This window comes from Dermochelys coriacea, chromosome 2, assembly GCF_009764565.3.
Source record: "Dermochelys coriacea isolate rDerCor1 chromosome 2, rDerCor1.pri.v4, whole genome shotgun sequence".
NCBI lineage: Eukaryota > Metazoa > Chordata > Testudines > Dermochelyidae > Dermochelys > Dermochelys coriacea.
Window position 1 is genome coordinate 190,999,046 of NC_050069.1, and position 17,958 is coordinate 191,017,003.

The 17,958-nt window shown below is 43.9% G+C and overlaps 1 protein-coding gene and 1 long non-coding RNA gene across 5 annotated transcripts in view; one reads left to right on the forward strand and one right to left on the reverse strand.

Annotated features, from left to right (window-relative positions):
* The window catches only part of TMEM108 (transmembrane protein 108), a 301,039-nt gene that overhangs the window by 97,707 nt on the left and 185,374 nt on the right, over window positions 1-17,958 (reverse strand). The window lies entirely within an intron of this gene.
* LOC122458927 lies at window positions 1,993-13,427 on the forward strand. The gene is made up of 3 exons (XR_006279278.1): window positions 1,993-2,003; window positions 9,784-9,789; window positions 13,132-13,427. It is a non-coding gene; the product is annotated as an uncharacterized LOC122458927 (long non-coding RNA).

Genomic DNA, 17,958 nt, shown 5'->3' on the forward strand with positions numbered 1-17,958 from the left:
AACAAATATGGAGAATAATGGGCAGCAGGGGAGGGTAGACTAAATGTCCTAAGAGCTCTTTTCCATGACCAATATCCATGATTTTGTGCTAACGATCAGTTTTAAAGGTTCAACTTTTAACAAAAGAGCACAGAAATAATGAGCACAACTGTGCTTAGTCATTTGGTATCTGATATTCGATAAGTGTTAAAATATCCCCTCTCACACACACATACCTACTGTACCCCACCAGCCAGAATGAAAATCTAATCGTTCTAGGTTCCTATACTAAACTTTTCTTTAGAAGACTCGTATCTCAATGTTCTGTTCACATGCATGGGAAAAACTATGGAAATCACAAGCAAATCCATGCCCAAATTCATATTGACTCTTGCTGCTACTAAAACTGCATACACGTGGCCCACTCTTAAAAACACAGGCTTCTGCTACACTATCTAAAAGAGTGTCTCCAAGAGCCGTCAGCATTAGGGTTTGTTTAATCTCTGTAGGCAAACCACTGCAGACCAAAATGACCATAGCCAATGCAGCAGGTCTGATTCCATTCAGCAGTGTGAACATCCTCGAAAATCTTAGCTTTCACAGAGGCTCCAACTGTATTCTCTTGAGATTTGCTCTTTCTGAGGCACCTCTCAGGGCTCGTTCTGGCTTGAACAGAATGAGTGAGCCCTACAGGGCTTCCATGTTAAGTCTCACCCACTTTCAAGGTCCTATTCACCTGAGTATACTGGAGAGATATAGTTTGCTTCAGCTTTAAAAGACAGTCATACAAGGAGACCAGAAGAAGAGCTCTGTGTAGCTTGAAAGCTAGTTTCTTTCACCAACAGAAGTTGGTCCAATAAAAGATATTACCTTACACAAATTGTCTCAGCCATATAATACAACTGTTTTTTAATACTTATGGCTCCCATCACCATGCTATCCGAGTGCCTTGTAAACCTCATGGATGGTCTGTTTTAGGGCTTCACAGTCTTCTTCGAGACTTGTGCTGTCATTTCCAGGTGTGCATATGGCCAGTTTTTCACTGAGGAGTGTTTGGAAGCTCTCTTGGTGCATTGAAGATTGAAGTCTTTGGATATTGTATTGGCGTCTGTATGATTTGGATTGCTTTCCATGCTTCGGTGTCAACCTTCTAGACAAACACCTGACTGAGCTCCCCATCAGCATCAATGAGTGCCTTATGACCCGCCGCATCCAATTGGTCAATAAGTCATTTGCCACTATCATCAGTGCATATGAACCAACTCTTGACGCTGAAGAAGAACAGAAAGAATCCTTCTACACTGACTTCTACACTGGATAAAATTTTATCATCTATTCCAAAAACAAATAAGATAATCCTCTCAGGGGACTTTAACGCAAGAGTTGGCCACGTTTCTAATGTATGGAGTAGCACTATTGGGAAGGAAGGAGTGGGCAAGACCAATTCCAATGACATCCTTCTACTCAGCAAATGTGCATAGCACAACCTTGTGATCACAAATACAATCTTCAGACAAAGCAACAAGGACAAAACAGCTTGGCAACACCCCCACTAAAAACAGTGGAACATTCTAGACTATGTCATTGTAAGACCACAGGATGTCCAAATCACCCATGTCAAGAGAGGAGCTGACGATTGTTGGACTGACCACCTGGTGAGATCAGTCTTGTCCATCAGGATTGCACCGAAGCATAGAACAGTGGTATTTATAAGGGACCAATCACATAGCAGTAGCTTGGAGCAATTAATTTTGAATCTTATAATAAGGTATAAGTTGTTCAATTCATGTTTGCAAAGTGCTATTAGATCCTCAAATGAAAGAAAGATGCTAAGTATTTTTTATTATTAGCAGTATTATTACAGTAATGCTCATTACTGAATTACAATAGCTGTTCATATGCCCTGTGCAGGGAAAAGTTGAGGAGTTATTTTTCTTTTTTTCTCCAGTGAAGGAAGCACATTAGTATATATATATCAGTAACTTGCATCAAGACTCCAGCCATCTGTACACCGTTACCAGTCAGTCCTGTGCTTAGGGGCTAGAGACGCATATGGGTTATTATACGGCTATGCACTATTGTGCCTGCCACCTGGCTTTTATGCCCTTGCAGAGCTAAACATGAGAAACTGATTGAAGATATCCACCTGCTGCCCATATAAACTCATGTCTAAGGCTGCGAGTTTGTCACAGAGGTCATGGATTCTGTGACCTCTGTGACTTCTACAGCGGCTGGTGCACCTGGTCCGAGGCAGCTCCTCTGCCTGTCGCACCAGCTGCTGCTGGGAAGTCTCGGGCCACCGCACCCTGCTCCCTCAGCAGCAGCAGAAATTTGGGTGTGGAAGGGGGCAGGAGCACGGGACAAGGTGAAGTGGGCTCTGGGCTCAGCTCCTAGGAGGAGACATGACCAGGCCGCCCTGCGCACTGCCTCCGCCTTCCCCCACAGCTCCCATTGATGGCGGTTCCCTTCCTGCTTTTCCTCGTGGGCACCAATGATACTGCCAAGAATGACCTTGAGCAGATCACGGCAGACTACATGGCTCTGAGAAGAAGGATAAAGGAGTTTGAGGTGCAAGTGGTCTTGTCCATCCTCCCTGTGGAAGGAAAAAGGCCAGGGTAGAGACTGTCTAATCGTGGAAGTCAATGGGGGTTGGGGCATGGGACAAGGTGAGGTGGGTTCTGGGCTCAGCTCCTAAGAGGAGGCATGACCAGGCCGCCCTGCACACTGCCTCCGCCTGCCCCCGCAGCTTCCATTGATGGCGGTTCCCTTCCTGCTTTTCCACGTGGCACAAATGATACTGCCAAGAATGACCTTGAGCGGATCACGGCAGACTACTTGGCTCTGAGAAGAAGGATAAAGGAGTTTGAGGTGCAAGTGGTGTTCTTGTCCATCTTCCTGGGAAACAAGCAGGGAGAACTGGAAGTCCTGCCACAGTCAAGGAATTATGATGTGATTGGAATAACAGAGACTTGGTGGGGTAACTCACATGACTTAAGTACTGTCATGGATGGATATAAACTGTTCAGGAAGGACAGGCAGGGCAGAAAAGGTGGGGAGTTGCATTGTAAGTGAGAGAGCAGTATGACTGCTCAGAGGTCTGGTAACTGCAGAAAAACCTGAGAGTCTCTGGATTAAGTTTAGAAGTATGAGCAACAAGGGTGATGTCGTGGTGGGAGTCTGCTATAGACCACCGCACCAGGGGAGGAGGTGGATGAGGCTTTCTTCCTGCAACTCACGGAAGTTACTAGATCGCAGGCCCTGGTTCTCATGGGAGACTTCAATCACCCTGACATCTGCTGGGAGAGCAATACAGCGGTGCACAGACAATCCAAGAAGTTTTTGGAAAGCGTAAGGGACAATTTTCTAGTGCAAGTGCTGGAGGAATCAACTAGGGGCAGAGCTCTTCTTGACCTGCTGCTCACAAATCAGGAAGAATTAGTAAGGGAGGCAAAAGTGGATGGGAACCCGAGAGGCAGTGACCATGAGATAGTAGAGTTCAGGATCCTGACACAGGGAAGAAAGGAGAGCAGCAGAATACAGACCCTGGACTTCAGAAAAGCAGACTTTGACTCCCTCAGGGAACTGATGGGCAGGATCCCCTGGGAGAATAACATGAGCGGGAGAGGAGTCCAGGAGAGCTGGCTGTATGTTAAAGAATCCTTACTGAGGTTACAGGAACAAATCATCCTGATGTGTGGAAAGATAGTAAATATGGCAGACAACCAGCTTGGCTTAACAGTGAAATCCTTGCTGATCTTAAACACAAAAAAGAAGCTTACAAGAAGTGGAAGATTGGACAAATGACCAGGGAGGAGTATAAAAATATTGCTCAGACATGCAGGAGTGAAATCAGGAAGGCCAAATCACATCTGGAGTTGCAGCTAGCAAGAGATGTTAAGAGTAACAAGAAGGGTTTCTTCAGGTATGTTAGGAACAAGAAGAAAGTCAAGGAATGTGTGGGCTCCTTACTGAACGAGGGAGGCAACCTAGTGACAGATGTGGAAAAAGCTAATATACTCCATGCTTTTTTTGCCTCTATCTTCACGAACAAAGTCAGCTCCCAGACTACTGCATTGGGCACCACAGCATGGGGAGGAGGTGACCAGCCTCTGTGGAGAAAGAAGTGGTTCAGGATTATTTAGAAAAGCTGGACAAGCACAAGTCCATGGGGCCAGATGCGCTGCATCCAAGAATGCTAAAGGAGTTGGTGGATGTGATTGCAGAGCCGTTGCCCATTTTCTTTGAAAATTCATAGCAATCGGGGGAGGTCCCGGACGACTGGAAAAAGGTTAATGTAGTGCCCATCTTTAAAAAAGAGAAGAAGGAGGATCTGGGGAACTACAGGCCAGTCAGCCTCACCTCAGTCCCTGGAAAAATCATGGATCAGGTCCTCAAGGATTCAATTCTGAAGCACTTAGAGGAGAGGAAAGTGATCAGGAACAGTCAGCATGGATTCACCAAGGGCAAGTCATGCCTGACTAATCTAATTGTCTTCTATGACGAGATAACTGGCTCTGTGGATGAGGGGAAAGCAGTGGATGTGTTATTCCTTGACTTTAGCAAAGCTTTTGGTACGGTCTCCCACAGTATTCCTGCCAGCAAGTTAAAAAAGTATGGGCTGGATGGATGGACTATAAGGTGGATAGAAAGCTAGCTAGATCGTCGGGCTCAATGGGTAGTGATTAATGGCTCTATGTCTAGTTGGCAGCCAGTATCATGTCGAGTGCCCCAAGGGTCGGTCCTAGGGCCGTTTTTGTTCAATATCTTCATTAATGATCTGGAGGATGGCATGGACAGCACCCTCAGCAAGTTTGCAGATGGCACTAAACTGGGAGGAGTGGTAGATACACTGGAGGGTAGGGATAGGATACAGAGGGCCCTAGACAAATTAGAGGATTGGGCCAAAAGAAATCTGATGAGGTTCAACAAGGACAAGTGCAGAGTCAACTTAGGACGGAAGAATCCCATGCACCGCTACAGACTAGGGACTGAATGACTAGGCAGCAATTCTGCAGAAAAGGACCTCGGGGTTACAGTGGACAAGAAGCTGGATATAAGTCAACTGTGTGCCCTTGTTGCCAAGAAGGCTAATGGCATTTTGGGCTTATAAGTAGGGGCATTGCCAGCAGATCGAGGGAAAACTGATAGGCTGTATAAGTAGGGGCATTGCCAGCAGATTGAGGGACGTGATCGTTTCCCTCTATTCGATATTGGTGAGGCCTCATCTGGAGTACTGTGTCCAGTTTTGGGCCCCTCACTATAAGAAGGATGTGGAAAAATTGGAAAACGCCCAGCAGAGGGCAAAAAAAATGATTAGGGGGCTGGCGCGCATGATGTATGAGGAGAGACTGAGGGAACTGGGATTGTTTAGTCTGCGGAAGTGAAGAATGAGGGGGGATTTGATAGCTGCTTTCAACTACCTGAAAGGGGGTTCCAAAGAGGATGAATCTAGACTGTTCTCAGTGGTACCAGATGACAGAACAAGGAGAAATGGTCTCAAGTTGCTGTGGGGGAGGTTTAGGTTGGATATTAGGAAAAACTTTTTCACTAGGAGGATGGTGAAGCACTGGAATGTGTTACCTAGGGAGGTGGTGGAATCTCCTTCCTTAGAGGTTTTTAAGGTCAGGCTTGACAAAGCCCTGGCTGGGATGATTTAGTTGGGGATTGGTCCTGCTTTGAGCAGGGGGTTGGACTAGATGACCTCCTGTGGTCCCTTCCAACTCTGATATTCTAGGATTCTATGAAATGGCAGGTGCTCCGTGGCTGCCAGCTGTGTTTTTAAATACTGCAATCTGAACATAAATGAAAAACAGCCTCAGGGTGGTTCTCAACATACTGAGGTAGATCAGAATAAAATACCTCAAAAACAGACCATTTGGGTACTATCAGGGGCCATGGGGAACATCATTCATATTAAAGCTGAGCTAGTGAATAAGGCTGCTGAGTTACAGAGAGTACTATATGAATATCTCAGCAATGGTGACCTTTTCAAGGTTTCCATTTGGTTACATGTCATCCTGCAATGTGTATAGAAGAACTCTCTCATGCTGTGGAGATTAGTTACTTGGGAGACAGCAAAGCTTCCTCCTTAACTGGAGGGTGGTGGAAGAACTGGTCAGATATTTGTCAAAATTTTGAAGGATTCTGTGATAGTTTTCAAATAAATTTGTAGTATATTTTCTCCCCCTTATTCACCAGGCTTATGAAGCTAGGCAGATACTTCACAGATATATGGGTCAGGGGCCATCTTTCAACTCTATATTTATACAGCATCTAGCATAATGGGGCTCCAATCCTGACAGAGGCCTGTAGGTGTCACAGTAATACAAATAATATCACAATATTTTTCTCACCACATATTCACTGATAATTGTTTTCATGTCATGTATCTGGCTGTGGTTAGTGGGTACATATTGGATGCAGCAACCTGAATCAGTTACAGGTAATTCTGCAAAAAGAAAAGGAGTACTTGTGGCACCTTAGAGACTAACAAATTTATTAGAGCATAAGCTTTCGTGAGATACAGCTCACTTCATCGGATGCATTTGGTGGAAAAAACAGAGGGGAGATTGATATACACACACAGAGAACATGAAACAATGGGTTTATCATACACACTGTAAGGAGAGTGATCACTTAAGATAAGCCATCACCAGCAGCGGGGGGGGGGGGGGGGGGAAGGAGGAAAACCTTTCTCTGTTTTTTCCACCAAATGCATCCGATGAAGTGAGCTGTAGCTCACAAAAGCTTATGCTCTAATAAATTTGTTAGTCTCTAAGGTGCCAAAGTACTCCTTTTCTTTTTGCAAATACAGACTAACACGGCTGCTACTCTGAAACAGGTAATTCTGCATATTTCCATCTTTTTTCCCCATTTGAACAATCCTACCATGCTACTATGGTAACTACTCATACCAAGATTTGCTACAAATTAAAAGGGGGGAGGCTGTGAAGGGGGAAGTAACCACAAGATTGATAAAAAGAAAAGGAGTACTTGTGGCACCTTAGAGACTAACAAATTTATTAGAGCATAAGCTTTCGTGAGCTACAGCTCACTTCATCGGATGCATTTGGTGGAAAAAACAGAGGAGAGATTTATATACACACACATAGAGAACATGAAACAATGGGTTTATCATACACACTGTAAGGAGAGTGATCACTTAAGATAAGCCATCACCAACAGCAGGGGGGGGAAGGAGGAAAACCTTTCATGGTGACAAGCAGGTAGGCTAATTCCAGCAGTTAACAAGAATATCAGAGGAACAGTGGGGGGTGGGGTGGGAGGGAGAAATACCATGGGGAAATAGTTTTACTTTGTGTAATGACTCATCCATTCCCAGTCTCTATTCAAGCCTAAGTTAATTGTATCCAGTTTGCAAATTAATTCCAATTCAGCAGTCTCTCGTTGGAGTCTGTTTTTGAAGCTTTTTTGTTGAAGTATAGCCACTCTTAGGTCTGTGATCGAGTGACAAGAGAGATTGAAGTGTTCTCCAACTGGTTTTTGAATGTTATAATTCTTGACGTCTGATTTGTGTCCATTCATTCTTTTACGTAGAGACTGTCGAGTTTGGCCAATGTACATGGCAGAGGGGCATTGCTGGCACATGATGGCATATATCACATTGGTAGATGCGCAGGTGAACGAGCCTCTGATAGTGTGGCTGATGTGATTAGGCCCTATGATGGTATCCCCTGAATAGATATGTGGACAGAGTTGGCAACGGGCTTTGTTGCAAGGATAGGTTCCTGGGTTAGTGGTTCTGTTGTGTGGTGTGTGGTTGCTGGTGAGTATTTGCTTCAGATTGGGGGGCTGTCTGTAAGCAAGGACTGGTCTGTCTCCCAAGATCTGAGAGAGCGATGGCTCGTCCTTCAGGATAGGTTGTAGATCCTTGATGATGCGTTGGAGAGGTTTTAGTTGGGGGCTGAAGGTGATGGCTAGTTCTGTTGTTTTCTTTGTTGGGCCTGTCCTGTAGTAGGTGACTTCTGGGTACTCTTCTGGCTCTGTCAATCTGTTTCTTCACTTCAGCAGGTGGGTATTGTAGTTGTAGGAATGCATGATAGAGATCTTGTAGGTGTTTGTCTCTGTCTGAGGGGTTGGAGCAAATGCGGTTATATCGTAGCGCTTGGCTGTAGACAATGGATCGAGTGGTATGATCTGGATGAAAGCTAGAGGAATGTAGGTAGGAATAGCGGTCAGTAGGTTTCCGATATAGGGTGGTGTTTATGTGACCATCGCTTATTAGCACCGTAGTGTCCAGGAAGTGGATCTCTTGTGTGGACTGGTCCAGGCTGAGGTTGATGGTGGGATGGAAATTGTTGAAATCATGGTGGAATTCCTCAAGAGCTTCTTTTCCATGGGTCCAGATGATGAAGATGTCATCAATGTAGCGCAAGTAGAGTAGGGGCATTAGGGGACGAGAGCTGAGGAAGCGTTGTTCTAAGTCAGCCATAAAAATGTTGGCATACTGTGGGGCCATGCGGGTACCCATCGCAGTGCCGCTGATTTGAAGGTATACATTGTCACCAAATGTGAAATAGTTATGGGTCAGGACAAAGTCACAAAGTTCTGCCACCAGGTTAGCCGTGACAGTATCGGGGATACTGTTCCTGACGGCTTGTAGTCCATCTTTGTGTGGAATGTTGGTGTAGAGGGCTTCTACATCCATAGTGGCTAGGATGGTGTTTTTAGGAAGATCACCAATGGACTGTAGTTTCCTCAGGAAATCGGTGGTGTCTCGAAGATAGCTGGGAGTGCTGGTAACGAAGGGCCTGAGGAGGGAGTCTACATAGCCAGACAATCCTGCTGTCAGGGTGCCAATGCCTGAGATGATGGGGCGTCTGAAAACTTGCCCTAGAGGCAACATCTTAGTAATCTACAATGCCTGATTTATGTACCACTTGGTAATAACTGTGTTTAAATAATACACATATGGCAGACATGTTGAAATATCTGTGTGCTGCTCAATGGACAACTGGATTAAGTATTGGAATACAAATAAATGAATATTTTAAAACAACTGAATGTGCATCTATTACAGCAAATTTAGTAAGCTATAAAATATATATTCCCTTTTATATACAGGGGTTTAACTGCATAACTCCTATTGTTTTACATAAGAGACAGTGTAGAAGACTCTACCACTAAGATGAGAATATATCTTTAGATAAGAACAGCCACACTGGGTCAGACCAATGGTCCATCTAGGCCAGTGTCCAGCCTTCCAACAGCAGCCAATGCCAGATGCTTTAGAGGGAATGAATAGAACAAGGCAATTTTGAGTGATTCATCCCAGGTTGTCTAGTCCCAGATTCTGGCAGTCAGTGTTTTAAGAACACCAAGTGCATGGGGTTGTGTTCCTGACTGTCTTGGCTGATAGACATTGATGGATCTATCCTCCATGAACTTATCTAGTTCTTCTTTGAACCCAGTTATACTTCTGGCCTTCACAACATCCCCTGACAACAAGTTCCTAGGTTGACTGTGTGATGCGTGAAGGAATACTTATGATTTAAAACAATCGGCTGTCTATTAATTTTATTGGGTGTCCCCTTGTTGTTGTGTTGTGTGAAGGAGTAAATAACACTTCACTTTCTCCACACCATGCATTATTTTATAGACCTCTATCATATCCCGTCGGTCATCTCTTTTCTAAAATGAGCAGTCCCAGTCTTTTTAGTTTCTTCTCATGTGGAATCCATTCCATACACCTAATCATTTTTGGAGCCCTTCTCTTTATTTTTTTCAAATCTAATCTATACAAAAATTTAGATGTGGCAACCAGAACTGCATGTAGTATTCAAGATATGGGTGTACCATGGATTTATACAGTGGCATTATGATATTTTCTGTCTTATTTTCTATCCTTTCCTAATGGTTCCTAACATTATTAGCTTTTTTGACACTGTGACAAAGCTCTGTCCTTGTCTCCATGAGTCCCACATTTCCGTCTCTCTCTCTCTAGAGACAAGGGTCACAGTCTACTGAGCCATTTTCATTACAAGCCAGCAAGGGAGGTGAGGAGAAGCTATCCTCCCTTGCACAGTCTCTATTGTCTCCCAGTCTCAGTGATTAATCGGGGGGGGAGGGGGCGGGAAGGGGCAAAGGGGGAGCCCAGGCCCACCCTCTACTCCAGGCTCCAGCCCAGGGACCCTAATAGTATCAGCTATGGTAGCTGACCTTTTAGAAACATGACATGTACAATTCCCTGAGCTACTTTCCCACAGCAGCCCCCACTTCCTCAAGCTCGACTTCACCCTTACCTCAGGGCCTCCTTCCTTGTACCTGATATGGTGTGTGCTGCTCAGTCTCTTCAACAGCCCAACTTCCTCCCACAACTCCTGACATCCACACCTACCTGACTAACTGGGAGACTTTTAAATAGTTTCAGCCAGCCCCTGATTGGCTTCAAGTGTCCCAATCAACCTAGCATTCCCCCTGCCTTCTAGACAGTTCTTAATTGGCCCCAGGTGTCTTAATTGACCTGGAGCAGCTGCCATTTCACTTATTCTGGTACCAGGGATTTGTTTAGCCTGGAGCTAATATATCTATCTCCCACTACCTTTCTATAGGTGCTGTCTTGGGGTCTCTGCTCTGTGTCCCCCGGGGACATGTCCAGTTCCCTTCGTTTGACCCTTTGACCGCATTCCTGTCCCTGTTGTTCATTAGTTGTCCCCCATAATTATTTGGTTTTCCAGGTCCTGTGGATCCCCCCTCTTAGGCTGGGGGATCCTTAGCAGTGGGCGGGCTTTGCCTGTCCACTTCCTGGATCCCAATAAGACTAATTTTCTATAGTCATCTGGCCTTACCCCATCATGCTACAAATGCACATGGAGCAGATGTTTTCAGAGAACTATACACAGTGACTCCAAGATCTCTTTCTTGAGTGGTAACAGCTAATTTAGACCCCATCATTTTGTATGTACAGTTGGGATGACATTTTCCAATGTGCATTACTTTGCATTTATCAATATTGAATTTCATCTGCCATTTCGTTGCCCAATCACCCAGTTTTGTGAGATCCCTTTGTAACTCTTCACAGTCAGCTTTAGCCTTAACTATCTTGAGTAACATTTATCATCTGCAAATTTTGCCATCTCATCTTTACCTCTTTTTCCAGATCATTTACGAATATGTTGAATGGCACTGTTTCCAGGACAGATTCTTGGGGAACTCCGCTATTTTCCTCTCTCTACTGTGAAAACTGGCCATTTATTCCTATCCTTTGTTTCCTGTCTTTTAACCAAAAAGAAAAGGAGTACTTGCGGCACCTTAGAGACTAACAAATTTATTTGAGCATAAACTTTCGTGAGCTACAGCTCACTTCATCGGATGCATTCGGTGGAAAATATTTCCACCGAATGCATCCGATGAAGTGAGCTGTAGCTCACGAAAGCTTATGCTCAAATAAATTTGTTAGTCTCTAAGGTGCCACAAGTACTCCTTTTCTTTTTTGCAAATACAGACCAACACAGCTGCTACTCTGAAACCTGTCATTATGCAAGGCACTGTCTTTTAACCAGTTACTGATCCATGAGAGGACCTTTCTTCTTATCCCATGACTGCTTACTTTGCTTAAGAGCCTTTGATGAGAGACCCAGGTTGGGTCATTACAAAACCTAAACCTAATTTTCCCAATACTAACTTCTCCCTACTGTTACTTACACCTTCTTCTCAACTGTCTGTAATGGGCCACTCTCATTACCACTTCACAAGTTATTTTTTCCTCCCTTGGTATCCTGCTGTTAATTGATTTATCTCGTTAGACTGACCTCACACATGGTAAGGCAACCCCCATCCTTTCATGTATTTTCCACTCCATGAATTTGATGAAGTGGGTTCTAATCCGCGAAAGCTTATGCCCAAACAAATTTTTTAATCTCTAAAGTGCCACAAGGACTCCTCATTATTTTTGCAGGTACACTATCATCGACTGGATAACCCTTGTCCACAAGCTTATTGACCTCCTCAAAAATTTTTATTAGATTGGCAAGGCATGTTTTCCCTTTACAAAAGCTGTGTTATTCTTTCCCACCATATCATGTTCATCTATAGGTGCCTGATAATTCTGTTCTTTACTATAGTTTCAACCAATTTGCCTTTTTTTAAAATTGGCAGTACATTAGCTATCGTCCAGTCACGTTGTACAGAGGCTGATTTAAAAGACAGGTTATACGCCACAGTTAGTAGTTTTGCAATTTCATATTGGAGTTCCTTCAGAACTCTTGGGTGAATACCATCTGGTTGTGGATGCTTATTACTGTTTACTTTATCAATTCCAAAATCTCCTCTATTGACATCTCAATCTGGGACAGGTCCTCAGATTTGTCACCTAAAAAGAATGGCTCAGGTGTGGGAATCTCCCTCACATCCTCTGCAGGGAAGACTGATGCAAAGAAGTCATTTAGTTTCTCTTCAATTGCCTTATCATCCTTGAGTGCTCCTTTAGCACCTTGATCAAACAGGCCCCACTGACCGAATGGCAGACTACCTGCTTCTAATGTACTTAAACATTTTGCTGGTAGTTTTTGAGTCTTTTACTAGTTGCTCTTCAGATTCTTTTTTGGTCTGCCTAATTATACTTTTACACTTGACCTTCCAGAGTTTATGTTCCTTTCTATTTTCCTCAGTAGTATTTGCCTTGCAATATTTAAAAGACGTCTTTTTGTCTCCAACTGCCTTTTTTACTCTGCTGTTTAGCCAGGGGGCATTTTTTTAGTTCTCTTGCTGGTTTTTTTTCTTTTATTTGGTGTATACATTTAGTTTGAGCTTCTATTATGGTGTTTTAAAAAGTGTCCATGCAGCTTGCAGGCATTTCACTCTTGTGACTTTTCCTTTTACTTTCTGTTTAAATAGTTTCCTCGTGTTTGTGTAGTTCATATTTAGGCAGTTAAATGCTACTGTGGTGGGTTTCTTTGATATTTCCTCCCAATAAGGATGTTAAATTTAAATACATTATGGACACTGTTACCAAGCAGTTCAGATATTTTCACCTCTTGGACCAGATCCCCTGTGCGACCTAGCACTAAATCAAGAATTGCCTCTCCTCTTGTGCGTTCCAGGACTAGCTGCTCCAAGAAGCAGTCATTAATGGTGTCTAGACATTTTATCTATGCATCTTGTCTTAAGGTGGTATGTACACTATCAATGCAGGGATAGTTGAAATCCCCCATTATTATTGAGTTTTCTGTTGTAAACTCTCTAATCAACCTGAGCATTTCACAATCACTGTTACCATCCTGATCAGGTGATTGGTAATATATTGCTACTGCTATATTCTTATTACTCAGGCACTGAATTTCTATCCACACAGATTCTAGGGTGAAGTTTGATTCATTTAAGATTTTTTTTTTTTTTTTTTTTTTACTATATTTGGCTTTATGCTTTTGTGACACTGGCAAACCAGGTGGCAGCTCATGCCAAGGTCCCTATGCCCAAGTGAAACACTGACAAAAGCATAACTGGAATCAGTCTGGCTCACCTGTGTGTTAGTATTGTTAAAATAGCTATTAAAATTTTTAAAATGTGCTTAGTCTTTAGATTTATTGAATGCTTGTGAGGTGCTGTGTGCATTATTCTCACTCATAACATTTATATCCCATATTATATGGCAATATTTAAGTGTTGGTACTGTGAGCCTCTGTAAATTACCATACAGGAGAGAGATTGATTAACTAGTTTAAAGTGGTGATCTCCAACAGAAGGTAGAATGATAGAATATCTGGGTTGGAAGGGACCTCAGGAGGTAATCTAGTCCCACCCCCTACTCAGAGCAGGACCAATCTCCAAATCCCCAAATGACCCGCTCAATGATTGAACTCACAACCCTGGGTTTAGCAGGCCAATGCTCAAACCACTGAGCTATCCCTCCCCCAGGCATTACATCCTGGCCAACAATGAAGGCCCATCGACACCAGACAACTATTGTAATACATTAAGAAGGACAAAAACTTTGTTGATTGCTCTCCCCCGAGTCTAAAGTGAATTCCTCCCATCTGCTGAGTTTGCAGCTTAAAACACAAGGGAGGAAGGGAATAAAAATCCCTAACTAGAAAGAACTATATCTCTATGCTGCTTGGACTCCAGGGAAGGGGAGGGCAGGGGCAGAAAGGTTTCTGGGCATAAGCAAAGGATCCCCAGCTACTGAACCTGGGTTAGTCCTAAAGGACATATAGAGCTTGCTAATTACAGAAGCTTCAATTACCTTTTGAACTTGAAGATTGTAACTCATTTGTGTGTATATATGTTTACCTGCTTTAACCTTGTAAATAACTCATTTCCTTTTCCTATATAATAAAATGTGTAGTTTATTATAGGATTGGTTACAAGTATTGTCCTTGGTGTGTAATCTAAAGTGCAATTGATCTGGGATAAGTGACTTGTCCTCTGGGACTGGGAGTAACCTCAATATTGCCATGACCCTTGATGTAAGAGATCATGTGTCACAAAGGTATGCTTGCCTGGGTGACAAGATAGATCTGAGTACCCAAGGGGAAAGGAGTACCCGTGGCACCTTAGAGACTAACAAACTTATTAGAGCATAAGCTTTCGTGAGCTACAGCTCACTTCATCGGATGCATTTGGTGGAGAAAGCAGAGGAGAGATTTATATTAACACACACACACACACACACACACACACACACACACACACACACACACACACACACACACAGAAAACATGAAACAATGGGTTTATCATACCCACTGTAAGGAGAGTGATCACTTAAGATAAGCCATCACCAGCAGCAGGGGGCGGAAAAGGAGGAAAACCTTTCATGGTGACAAGCAAGGTAGGCTAATTCCAGCAGTTAACAAGAATATCAGAGGAACAGTGGGGGGTGGGGTGGGGGGGGGGGAGAAATACCATGGGGAAATAGTTTTACTTTGTGTAATGACTCATCCATTCCCAGTCTCTATTCAAGCCTAAATTAAAAAAGCACAAGAACAAATCTGCACAGACACACCCCTAGAACCCCGACCTGGGGTATTCTATCTGCTACCCAAGATCCATAAACCTGGAAATCCTGGACGCCCCATCATCTCAGGCATTGGCACCCTGACAGCAGGATTGTCTGGCTATGTAGACTCCCTCCTCAGGCCCTTCGTTACCAGCACTCCCAGCTATCTTCGAGACACCACTGACTTCCTGAGGAAACTACAGTCCATTGGTGATCTTCCTAAAAACACCATCCTAGCCACTATGGATGTAGAAGCCCTCTACACCAACATTCCACACAAAGATGGGCTACAAGCCGTCAGGAACAGTATCCCCGATACTGTCACGGCTAACCTGGTGGCTGAACTTTGTGACTTTGTCCTCACCCATAACTATTTCACATTTGGGGACAATGTATATCTTCAAATCAGTGGCACTGCGATGGGTACCCGCATGGCCCCACAGTATGCCAACATTTTTATGGCTGACTTAGAACAACGCTTCCTCAGCTCTCGTCCCCTAATGCCCCTACTCTACTTGCGCTACATTGATGACATCTTCATCATCTGGACCCATGGAAAAGAAGCTCTTGAGGAATTCCACCATGATTTCAACAATTTCCATCCCACCATCAACCTCAGCCTGGACCAGTCCACACAAGAGATCCACTTCCTGGACACTACGGTGCTAATAAGCGATGGTCACATAAACACCACCCTATATCGGAAACCTACTGACCGCTATTCCTACCTACATGCCTCTAGCTTTCATCCAGATCATACCACTCGATCCATTGTCTACAGCCAAGCGCTACGATATAACCGCATTTGCTCCAACCCCTCAGACAGAGACAAACATCTACAAGAGCTCTATCATGCATTCCTACAACTACAGTACCCACCTGCTGAAGTGAAGAAACAGATTGACAGAGCCAGAAGAGTACCCAGAAGTCACCTACTACAGGACAGGCCCAACAAAGAAAACAACAGAACGCCACTAGCCATCACCTTCAGCCCCCAACTAAAACCTCTCCAACGCATCATCAAGGATCTACAACCTATTCTGAAGGACAACCCATCACTCTCACAGATCTTGGGAGACAGGCCAGTCCTTGCTTACAGACAGCCCCCCAATCTGAAGCAAATACTCACCAGCAACCACACACCACACAACAGAACCACTAACCCAGGAACCTATCCTTGCAACAAAGCCCGTTGCCAACTCTGTCCACATATCTATTCAGGGGATACCATCATAGGGCCTAATCACATCAGCCACACTATCAGAGGCTCGTTCACCTGCGCATCTACCAATGTGATATATGCCATCATGTGCCAGCAATGCCCCTCTGCCATGTACATTGGCCAAACTGGACAGTCTCTACGTAAAAGAATGACTGGACACAAATCAGACGTCAAGAATTATAACATTCAAAAACCAGTTGGAGAACACTTCAATCTCTCTGGTCACTTGATCACAGACCTAAGAGTGGCTATCCTTCAACAAAAAAGCTTCAAAAACAGACTCCAACGAGAGACTGCTGAATTGGAATTAATTTGCAAACTGGATACAATTAACTTAGGCTTGAATAGAGACTGGGAATGGATGAGTCATTACACAAAGTAAAACTATTTCCCCATGGTATTTCTCCCTCCCACCCCATCCCCCACTGTTCCTCTGATATTCTTGTTAACTGCTGGAATTAGCCTACCTTGCTTGTCACCATGAAAGGTTTTCCTCCTTTCCCCCCCCTGCTGCTGGTGATGGCTTATCTTAAGTGATCACTCTCCTTACAGTGTGTATGATAAACCCATTGTTTCATGTTCTCTGTGTGTGTGTGTGTGTGTGTGTGTGTGTGTGTGTGTGTGTGTGTGTGTGTATAAATCTCTCCTCTGCTTTTTCCACCAAATGCATCCGATGAAGTGAGCTGTAGCTCACGAAAGCTTATGCTCTAATAAATTTGTTAGTCTCTAAGGTGCCACAGGTACTCCTTTTCTTTTTGTGAATACAGACTAACACGGCTGCTACTCTGAGTACCCAAGGGGACTCTGTAACTCCATGTTAAGGCTGTTAGAATGCCCGAGGCGTTCACAGTTGATTATTGGTTGGTAAAATCTAAGTATAGAACTCACAACCAATTTGGGGTTTGTGTCCAGGTTCTTAACAGTCTGCCTTGAAGTTGGAACTCATGCCCTTCAGTCATTCCAGACAGCTTGGACAGCTTTCTTTCACATATAGTGCCACTTTCCCACCAGCATGACCCACTCTGTCATTCCCATATATTTTGTATCCCGATATTGTGTTCCATTGATTATCTTTGTTCCACCAAGTTTCTGTGTTGCCTATCCTCATTTAATACCAGGCACTCAAGTTCACCCATCTTAGTATTTAGATTTTTACCATTTGTATATAAGTACTTATAAAATTCATAATTATTTAGTTTTCTGCCTTCATGTGATGTGACTGAATGGGACTCTTGTTTGACTGTTTCTCTTCAGTCCCTACCTGTACTTTATCAACTTCTATCCTCTCCTCTTTACTAAGGTACAGAATATCCCCTTTAATAAATCCTCCCATAAGGGATGTCTCTGTCTGGACTGTGTGTTCCTCTGCATCTGTCGGCTTATCCCAGCCCTTAGTTTAAAAATTCCTCTGCCACCTTTTTAATTTTTACATGCCAGCAATCTGGTCCCATTCTCGTTAGGTGGAGCCCATCCTTCCTGGATAGGCTCCTTCTTTCTGAAAAGGTTCCCCAATTCCTAACAAACATAAATCCCTTCTGCCAACACCACCGTCTCATCACACAGAGCCTGCAGGTCTGCCCATCTCAACTGTGCCAGAGAATGTTACCATGGAGGACCTAGACTTCAATCTCATACTTAGCAGCCTATAGTTGGCCTCCAGGACCTCTCTCCTACATTTCCCAATGTTATTGTTACCTACATGTACCATGACCACTGTCTCCTCCTCAGCACAGCACGTGTGTCTATTTAGATGACGTGACAGGTTCCCAGCCTTCTCACCCAGCAGACAATTCATCAT